We start from the raw sequence: 11,498 nt of genomic DNA, 5'->3' as shown, positions 1-11,498 counted from the left end.
AAATACACTAAAAGACATACTTCTATACTCCTTTCCTCTTATTTCTCATACTCAATACATTGGAAACACCTTGTGATTCTACATGTGAGTTAACTCAAGTCTGCTAACTTCTCTGCCTCCTTGGACACTACCTTCATCTAAGTACTAAGTACCCTGATAGCCCTATAACCACTCTTGCGACAACCCTTGGCTCTAGTGGCATTTCCGTATAAGATCATCAGCCCATGACAGAAGAATGCTTGTTTGTCTGGAATTTCTTGCTCTTAGCCCAGTGCCTTATACATAGTAGGTGTTTGGTAAATATTTGTTTAATGAAAAAAAAATCAATTCATCAGCCAATCGATTAGTTCAGTTGGCAGCAAGCTGAGCATTAACTTGGTCTAGAGAGCTGAGAAAAAGCAGATGGTGATATGAATTGAATTCGAATGCTTTATAAATATAATTAAAATCCCCATTATCACAGCTGCCAGCTAAAGAACCTGAAGGATGAAAAAGGACTATTCAAAGTAGGGGGACTGAGTGGTATATTCTTGTCAATGATGTTGCAGTTTATCTCATTTGCAAGGGAAATTGCTCTTAAAATAATTTAATACATCCAAATACTATTAATTGATTAATTTGACAAATAATTACTGAGCACCTATTATATGTCAGTTACTGTTACCAATGTAGGAATCCAGCAGCAAACCAAATAGACAAAACCCCAGGACCTATAAGGCTCACAGCTTAGTCAGGGAAGGGGCTTCCCCAGGGGCGCTAGTGGTAAAGAAAACACCTGCCAATTCAGGAGACATAAGAGACAGGGGTTTGATCCCTGGGTTGGGAAGATCTGGAGAAGAGAATGACAACTCACTCCAGTTAGGGAGACAGACAAATCTCAGACAGATAAATAAGTCAACTTCATATGTTCATGCTGAGTTGCTTCAGTTGTGTCCGATTCTTTGTGATCCCATGGACAGTAACCCACCAGGCTCCTCTGTCCACGGGATTTTCCAAGCAAGAACACCCAAGTGGGTTGCCATGTCCTTCTCCAGGGAATCTTCCTAACCCAGGGATTGAACCTGCGTCTCTTACATCTCCCGCACTGGCAGGCAATTTCTTTATTGCTGGGCTTCCCTTGTGGCTCAACTGGTAAAGAATACAGTCACCAAAAAAAAAAAAAAAAGAATACACTCACAATGCTGGAGACCTGGGTTTTATCTCTGGGTTAGGAATATACCCTGGAGAAGGGAAAGGCTACCCACTCCAGTGTTCTGGCCTGGAGAACTCCATGGACTGTATAGTCTCCGGGGTTGCAAAGGGTTGGACATGACTGGGCGACTTTTACTTCTTCACCACTAGTGCCACCTGGGAAGCTCTAAAATTTCATAGTGCATCTTATGCTGATAAGCATGGAGGATAAAAAATAAAGCAAGAAAGAGGGCATAACATGTGAAGAGGGACTCAACATTTTGAGTGCCCAAGGTAGATCTTGCTGAAGATATGATTTTTAAATAAATACTTGGATGAAGTGAGGGAGAGAGTCATGGGAATATTCATGGGGAAAGCATTCTAAGCAGAGGGAACAGCAGGTGCAAAGGCCCTGAGGAAGTAATGCATTTTCATATAAAATGGTATCTAAGAGGCAAGGAGAGGGTAATAGGAAATTGAGAGGTTAAGTGGGGAGTGGTGGTGGGACTCGTTCACAGTTACAGTGAAAGCTTTGAATTTAATGCAGAATGACGTGAAAGCTATCAGGACACTTTGAATCAAGATGTGGTATATGACCTGGCTTAGTATCTCACTCTGATTAGCCTACAAGATTAGCTGAGTGAGGCCAACATAAACCAGGTTCAAAATTATCTTAATTACAGAACTTGTTGCTGTTCAGTTGCTCAGTTGTGTCTGGCTCTTTGCAACCCCATGGACTGCAGCACACCAAGCTTCTTGTCCTTCCCTACTTCCCGGAGTTTGCTCAGACTCATGTCTATTGAGACAGTGATGCCATCCAATCATCTCATCCTCTGTTGCCCCTTTCTCCTCCTGCCTTCAATCTTTCCCAGCATCAGGGTATTTTCCAATGAGTTGGCTCTTTACATCAGGTGGCCAAAGTATTGGAGCTTCAGATTTAACATCAGTCCTTCCAATGAACATTCACAATATACAAGATTCATTATAGTTATGTACTTCAGGGCATGTTAGTTATATGACTTTATGATACTTTGGTCTAAGCAAAAAAACAGAAGAAAAAAGAAAAACCCGTTACAAATAATGAAATAATATTCAAGAGCACTTACAGTACTTAAAATTCCTTATTTTAGAAAAATTAATTAAAAGCAAAAGTCACTTGATAAACACAGCATTTATATAATTGACTAATTTTTAGTGAAAGAAAAGATTATTTGTAGCCTAGTAATTACTAATATATATCACCACTAAGTATAAAATGTAATATTAAATATCTTAATTGTTTTTGAGGGGAACTTCTTAAGCCAGATTGGTTACATTTAAATCCTAACTCTGTCCCCCACCAGCCGTGTAATATTGGGCAAGTAATTTCTCTCTATGTCTCAACTTTCTTATCTCTAAAAATGTGAATAATAATCATAACTCCTTCAAAGAGTATGGAGTAACACTGTGCCTGACATGGAGTAAATGTTCTATATTAATAATTATTATCATTATTGTGATTATTATCACTTCTTATCTTAAAGTTGTTGCATTTAAGATGGAACAATAGATAAATGAATTTTAAAAGAACATTTCAGGGCTAACTTTTTATGATTGTATGTGGACTAGAGTAAGATTATGTTACACCTTGCCTCGCACAACAGTTTCATTTTTATTAACATTATTTCATGAATACACTGGAAAATATATATTAGAAGGTCAGAATAATTCAAATGTTTTACTTATTTAACAGATTTTTAAGATTTGGCATAACATCCGAGACCTAGGTCTCTTGTGTCTCACACATTGTGTCAGCATAACCTTGTTTTAATATGTGCTGTGTTTATAAATAAAAAAAATAGACACCATTAGACCATATTTCATAGGTTCAGTAACTAATAATGAAATGCAACACAAGAGGTTAGTATTTAATCCCTATTAAAAATGATAACAGGGCTTCCCTGGTGGCTCAGCAGTAAAGAATCCATCTGCAATGCACGAGATGAGGGTTCAATCCCTGGGTTGGGAAGATCTCCAGGAGGAGAGCACAGTAACCCATTTTAGTATTCTTTCTTGGAGAATCCCATGGACAGGGGAACCTGGCAGGTTAGAGTCCATTGGGTCACAAATGAGTTGCACACGACTTACCTATTAAGCAACAAACGAACACAAAAAATGATGATGGAAAGATTGTTGAGTCTATCCCTAGATATCTTTAGGTCAATAATTTCTTAGAGATGACAGCTCATAGATGTGATATATGTAATCATCATTCAAACACTTAGGCTAACACTAAAGGTAAACTTTGTTCACCAAAGTTTCTTTTTTCTTTTCCACTATAGTTTATTACAAGACATTGAGTATAGTTCCCTGTGCTTTATAGTAGGACCTTGCATATTTATTTCCTATACAGCAGTTTGCATCTGCTAACCTCAAACTTCTAATTTATCCATCCCCCTGCCCTTTCCCCTTTGGTAACTATAATTTTGTTCCCTATGTACCAAATAGATTTTAATTTTGTCCCTCGTCTTTCTTTGACCACCAAAGACCTCTATGAAATCTCCATTCCCACATGTGGATTTGAATTCCTTCGTCATCTTCTTATGGAAACTTTATCAATGTGTTCAGTTCAGTTCAGTCGCTCAGTCGTGTCCAACTGTTTGTGACCCCATGAATCGCCGCATGCCAGGCCTCCCTGTCCATCACCAACTCCCGGAGTTCATTCAAACTCACGTCCATCGAGTCGGTGATGCCATCCAGCCATCTCATCCTCTGTCGTCCCCTTCTCCTCCTGCCCCTAGTCCCTCCCAGCATCCAAGTCTTTTCCAATGAGTCAACTCTTCACGTGAGGTGGCCAAAGTACTGGAGTTTCAGCTTCAGCATCATTCCTTCCAAAGAAATCCCAGGGTTGATCTCCTTCAGAATGGACTGGTTGGATCTCCTTGCAGTCCAAGGGGCTCTCAAGAGTCTTCTCCAACACCACAGTTCAAAAGCATCAATTCTTCAGCACTCAGCCTTCTTCACAGTCCAACTCTCACATCCATACATGACCACAGGAAAAACCATAGCCTTGACTAGACAGACCTTAGTTGGCAAATGTCTCTGCTTTTGAATATGCTATCTAGGTTGGTCATAACTTTTCTTCCAAGGAGAAAGTGTCTTTTAATTTCATGGCTGCAATCACCATCTGCAGTGATTTTGGAGCACAAAAAAATAAAGTCTGACGCTGTTTCCACTGTTTCCCCATCTATTTCCCATGAAGTGATGAGACCAGATGCCATGATCTTCGTTTTCTGAATGTTTAACTTTAAGCCAACTTTTTCACTCTCCTCTTTCACTTTCATCAACAGGCTTTTTAGTTCCTCTTCACTTTCTGCCATAAGGGTGGTATCATCTGCATATCTGAGGTTATTGATATTTCTCCCAGCAATCTCGATTCCAGCTTGTGTTTCTTCCAGTCCAGCGTTTCTCATGATGTACTCTGCATATAAGTTAAATAAGCAGGGTGACAATATACAGCCTTGACGCTGATGTACTCCTTTTCCTATTTGGAACCAGTCTGTTGTTCCATGTCCAGTTCTAACTGTTGCTTCCTGACCTGCATACAGATTTCTCAAGAGGCAGGTCAGGTGGTCTGGTATTCCCATCTCTTTCAGAATTTTCCACAGTTTCTTGTGATCCACACAGTCAAAGGCTTTGGCATAGTCAATAAAGCAGAAATACATGTTTTTCTGGAACTCTCTTGCTTTTTTGATGATCCAGTGGATGTTGGCAATTTGATCTCTGGTTCCTCTGCCTTTCCAAAAGCCAGCTTGAACATCAGGAATTTCATGGTTCACGTATTGCTGAAGCCTGGCTTGGAGAATTTTGAGCATTACTTTACTAGCGTGTGAGATGAGTGTAATCAATACATTAGGATGAACATTTTGCCTAGTCTTTTCTTTCCTTAAACATATTTTGAAGAGTATTGTACAAAAAATGAAGTCTTCTACTGACTCAAGAATAGTAATTTGTGAAGTCAAGGACACATTGAATTTAAAATTGTTAAATACAACTGATGATTTAAACAAATATAGCAAAGCTAGAGAGAGTGCAGGGGATTTCCTGGAGACACAGACTGTAAAGAAACTGCCTGCAAGGCAAGATATCCTGGTTCGATCCCTGGGTCAAAAAGATTCCCTGGAGAAGGAAATGGCTACCCGTTCTAGTATTCTTGCCTGGAAAATTCCATGGACAGAGAAATCTGGGATCACAGTCAATGGGGTCACCTAGAGTCAGACACCACTGGGCAACTAACACTTTCACTTTTAAGAGAGAGTACAGGATATCTCAAATATTCTGCTATTGTTCACAGCAGTTATTGGAATTTGTTTTTGGGTATGTCTATTACCATGCCCGAGGTCAGGGGGAGCAGCGGTGGCCAAGAGGAACACCCCATATCCAAGGATCTGTGGCTGCGTGGGTGCAGGAGGGCCAAGAGGAGCTACTCTACGTTCAAGGTCAAGAGGGGCGGTGGTGAGGAGATACCCCTCGTCCAAGGTAAGGAGCAGTGGCTGCGCTTTGCTGGAGAAGCCATGAAGAGATACCCCAAGTCCAAGGTAAGAGAAACCCAAGTAAGATGATAGGTGTTGCCAGAGGGCATCAGAGGGCAGATACACTGAAACCAAAATCATAGAACTAGTCAATCAAATCACACTAGGACCACAGCCTTGTCTAACTCATGAAACTAAGCCATGCTGTGTGGGGCCACCCAAGACGGGGGGGTCATGGTGGAGAGGTCTGACCGAATGAGGTCCACTGGAGAAGGGAATGGCACACCACTTCAGTATTCTTGCCTTGAGAACCCCATGAACAGTATGGAAAGGCAAAATGATAGGATACTGAAAGAGGAACTCCCCAGGTTGGTAGCTGCCCAATATGCTACTGGAGATCAGTGGAGAAATAACTCCAGAAAGAATGAAAGGATGGCGCTAAACCAAAAACAATGCCCAGCTGTGGATGTGACTGGTAATAGAAGCAAGGTCTGATGCTGTAAAGAGCAACATTGCATAAGAACCTGGAATGTCAGGTCCATGAATCAAGGCAAATTGGGAGTGGTCAAACAGGAGATGGCAAGAGTGAACGTCGACATTCTAAGAATCAGCGAACTAAAATGGACTGGAATGGGTGAATTTAACTCAGATGACCATTATATCTACTACGGAGGGCAGGACTGCCTTAGAAGAAATGGAGTAGCCATCATGGTCAACAAAAGAGTCCAAAATGCAGTACTTGGATGCAATCTCAAAAATGACAGAATGATCTCTGTTCGTCTCCAAGGCAAACCATTCAGTATCACAGTAATCCAAGTCTATGCCCCAACCAGTAATGCTGAACAAGCTGAAGTTGAACAGTTCTATGAAGATCTACAAGACCTTTTAGAACTAACACCCAAAAAAGATGTCCTTTTTATTATAAGGGACTGAAATGCAAAAGTAGGAAGTTAAGAAACACCTGGAATAACAGACAAATTTGGCCTTGGAATACGGAATGAAGCAGGGCAAAGGCTAATAGAGTTTTGCCAAGAGAACACATTGGTCATAACAAACACCCTCTTCCAAAAACACAAGAGGTGACTCTACACACGAACATCACCAGATGGTCAACACCGAAATCAGATTGACTATATTCTTTGCAGCCAAAGATGGAGAAGCTCTATACAGTCAGCAAAAAGACTGGGAGCTGACTGTGGCTCAGACCATGAACTCCTTATTGCCAAATTCAGAATTAAATTGAAGAAAGTAGGGAAAACCGCTAGACCATTTAGGTATGACCTAAATCAAATCCCTTATGATTATACAGTGGAAGTGAGAAATAGATTTAAAAGACTAGATCTGATAGATAGAGTGCCTGATGAATTATGGACAGAGGTTCATGACATTGTATAGGAGACAGGGATAAAGACCATCCCCATGGAAAAGAAATGCAAAAAAGCAAAATGACTGTCTGAGGAGGCCTTACAAATAGCTGTGATAAGAAGAGAAGTGAAAAGCAAAGGAGTAAAGGAAATAAGCATCTAAATGCAGAGTTCCAAAGAATAGCAAGGAGAGATAAGAAAGCCTTCCTCAGCAATCAATGCAAAGAAATAGAGGAAAACAACAGAATGGGAATGACTAGAGATCTCTTCAAAAAAATTAGAGATAGCAAGGGAACATTTCATGCAAAGATGGGCTCGATAAAGGACAGAAATTGTATGGACCTAACAGAAGCAGAAGATATTAAGAAGAGGTGGCAAGAATATACAGAAGAACTGTACAAAAAAGATCTTCAAGAGCAAGATAATCACGATGGTATGATCACTCACCTAGAGCCAGACATCCTGGAATGTGAAGTCAAGTGGGCCTTAGAAAGCATCACTAAGAACAAAGCTAGTGGAGGTGATGGAATCCCAATTCAGCTATTTCAAGTCCTGAAAGATGATGCTGAGAAAGTGCTGCACTCAATATGCCAGCAAGTTTGGAAAACTCAGCAGTGGCCACAGGACTGGAAACGGTCAGTTTTCATTCCAATCCCAAAGAAAGGCAATACCAAAGAATGCTCAAACTACAGCACAATTGCATTCATCTCACATGCTAGTAAAGTAATGCTCAAAATTCTCCAAGCCAGGCTTCAGCAATACGTGAACGATGAACTCCCTGATGTTCAAGCTGGTTTTAGAAAAGGCAGAGGAACCAGAGATCAAATTGCCAACATCTGCTGGATCATGGAAAAAGGAAGAGAGTTCCAGGAAAACATCTATTTCTGCTTTATTAAAGCCTTTGACTGTGTGGATCACAATAAACTGTGGAAAATTCTGAAAGAGATGGGAATACCAGATCACCTGACCTGTCTCTTGAGAAACCTGTATGTAGGTCAGGAAGCAACAGTCAGAACTGGACATGGAACAACAGACTGGTTCCAAATAGGAAAAGGAGCACGTCAAGGCTGCATATTGTCACCCTGCTTATTTAACTTATATGCAGAGTACATCATGAGAAACACTGGACTGGAAGAAGCACAAGCTGGAAGCAAGATTGCCGGGAGAAATATCAGTAACCTCAGATATGCAGATGATACCACCCTTATGGCAGAAAGTGAAGAGGAACTAAAAAGCCTCTTGAAGAAAGTGAAAGAGGAAGGTGAAAAAGTTGGATTAAAGTTCAACATTCAGAAAACGAAGATCATGGCATCTGGTCTCATCACTTCATGGGAAATAGATGGGGAAACAGTGGAAACAGCGTCAGACTTTATTTTTTTGTGCTCCAAAATCACTGCAGATGGTGATTGCAGCCATGAAATTAAAAGACACTTTCTCCTTGGAAGAAAAGTTATGACCAACCTAGATAGCATATTCAAAAGCAGAGACATTACTTTGCTAACAAAGGTGCGTCTAGTCCAGGCTATGGTTTTTCCTGTGGTCATGTATGGATGTGAGAGTTGGACTGTGAAGAAAGCTGAGCGTTGAAGAATTGATGCTTTTGAACTGTGGTGTTAAAAAAGACTCTTGAGAGTCCCTTGGACTTCAAGGAGGTCCAACCAGTCCATTTCTAAAGATCAGTCCTGGGATTTCTTTGGAAGGAATGATGCTGAAGCTGAAACTCCAGTACTTTGGCCACCTCATGTGAAGAGTTGACTCATTGGAAAAGACTCTGATTTTGGGAGGGATTGGGGGCAAGAGGAGAAGAGGACGACAGAGGATGAGATGGCTGGATGGCATCACTGACTCGATGGACGTGAGTTTGAATGAACTCCGGGATTTGGTGATGGACAGGGAGGCCTGGCGTACTGCAATTCATGGCGTCGCAAAGAGTCAGACATGACTTAGCAACTGAACTGAACTGATTACTTTTCTAAATCATTTCTAATATCTTCATGTCTTCGTTATTCGAGGGTGAGGGTGGATTTGATGTTGGATACTGTCAAAAATTACACAGAACCAAGTCTGGCAAGTAAAACAGCTCATCAATCTGTGCAATACCATTTTGGGTAAAATATGAAAATTTATTTGTTTGACTCTCTTATAATTGGATAGAAATGCAATTCTAATTTTTAAGTTCTATTATAGTATATTTCTGTGATGCATACATATTACGCGTACTAAGTCGCTTCATTTGTGTCTCACTGTTTTGCAACCCTATGGACTGTAGCCCACTAGGCTTCTCTGTCAACAGGATTCTCCAGGTAATAATACTGAAGCGGGTTGCCATGCCCTCCTCCAGGGCATCTTCCTAACCCTGGGATCAAACCCGCATCTCTTATGTCTCCTGCATTGGCAGGAGGGTTCTTTACCTCTAGCACCACCTGGGGAGTCAATTCACATTGGTTTAAGGAAACTGGAAAGCTGACTGAGGAGCAGTGTAATTCAAAGGTCTCAGCAATGTTGCAGAGCCCAAGTCTGTCTCTCCATGTCTAACATCTGTTTTCCCTGTATTTACTCAAAACTTCTGTGATGACAAGACAGCTGCAAGAGCTCCATCCTCACATCTCTGCAGAACCAAGTGTGATGGAAAGATCAACATTTCCTCTTCAGTTGGACTCTGAGGGTTCCATGGCTCTGACTCTGTCAGGTTCCTGAATGTGAAGCTCTGATAAGCAACGCTAGAGTTCGATGCTTGCTTTCTCACAGTGAGACATCTTTATGGATTAGAAATGGTGGCTTCTCTTCCTTCAGACAAAACCAGTGCTCTTTGCTAGGGAAGACAGACAGATTGTTGGTAGCTGAAAACTAGCAGATGCTTTACCACAAGTGGGACACACACACACACACACGCACACACACACACACAATACACACTTTGTATTTGCAAGGTTAAGTATCAAGTCAAAATCATAGGTTTTCATTTGAGTCTTAATTCTGCCACCAGAATGAAAACATAGTGTAGTGGGGGCATTAAGCCCTTGATCCATCTAGTTCTACACCTGACTACATGGGAGTTTGGCTGTGTCATTGGATATTTCTCAGTTTCCTAATCTATAAAATGGGAATAAAGGGAAAACACTACCTCTTAGAATATTTATTCAGATTAAATGAATTAATAGAAGTGAAAGGGACTTCCCTAGTGGTCCAGTGGTTAAGACTCTGTGCTTCCAATGCAGGGGGCATGAGTTTGATCCCTGGTCCAGGAACTAAGATCCCACGTGCCACATGGTGTGGCCAAAAAGTGAGAAAACAAACAAACAGAAAACAGTAGATGTGAGATATTAAAACCTGGCATATCACAAACCCTGCACAAGTGTTAGCCATTATTATCACTTGTGTGTCCTTGAGCATTGCAGGGATTCACTGCCTAGGCCTCTGTTTTCTTATTGGTAAAATGAGAGGGAAGATCTCCATTAAATGGAAAGTCATTGCTTCCTAAATCTGTGCTTTCAGAAGCATGCCCTCTAAATAGTTCCTCCACAGGAAGAGGAGGCCTAACATCCAGCACAAAGTGGCTAAATTTTACCACGACTTCGGCAGAATTGGGGCTTCCCTGGTGGCTCAGTGGAAAAGACTCTGCCTGCAATGGAGACCTGGGTTCAATACCTGAGTTGAGGTGATCCCGTGGAGGAGGGCATGGCAACACACTCTAGTATTCTTGCCTGGAGAATTCCATGGACAAAGGAGCCTGGCAGGCTACAGTCCATAGGGTCACACAGAGTTGGACATGACTGAAGTGACACATGACAAACTAGCAAGGATTTAAGTGTTGACTGATGACGTTAAAAGTCACAGTATAGTACCTTTCTGAGCAGTGGAGACAGTGTAGTTGCCCAGAGGATGGAATTAACAACATTAGCCAATACTTGAACCATCTTTAGAACATATTCTGTATATTAATCTAGATAAATTGTTCAGATGTGCCTCACAGAATGGGTTGTTTCTGGATAGTTACTTTATGTTCATTTTTAATTTTGTGGTCTAAATATAGAATTGCCTTTACTCATCTAATATGAGATCAAGATATGAAGTTACATGTCTCTTCAAATAATATAAAATTTGGTACCTCAAATCTGTGCTGGACTCCTGACTTATACAGCAATTAGAAACTCAAAGCATAATTGAAGGAGTAGTTGCATTCTTCATACATCTTTATATTTGAAAAAGAGTAGATGATATGCTTTGATTATGTTTCCTTTTTTAAAAACTTCAATATACATGTGAATATATGTATATGAATATATATAGTACTATGATATTCTGCATTATATCATAATTAATAATTGGATATGAATAGTTCAAGGATTTTGCCCAGAACTACTTTTGAGAAAAGAAGTTAAAGAATATTGAGAACATATTAGGTAGTACTGTCTCAAAACTTGGTTTAAGAATAATAGGAATAAAAAGATAA

Source organism: Capra hircus, chromosome 14 (genome assembly GCF_001704415.2).
Source record: "Capra hircus breed San Clemente chromosome 14, ASM170441v1, whole genome shotgun sequence".
Taxonomy (NCBI): Eukaryota; Metazoa; Chordata; class Mammalia; order Artiodactyla; family Bovidae; genus Capra; species Capra hircus.
Note: the sequence above shows the minus strand (reverse complement) of the source record.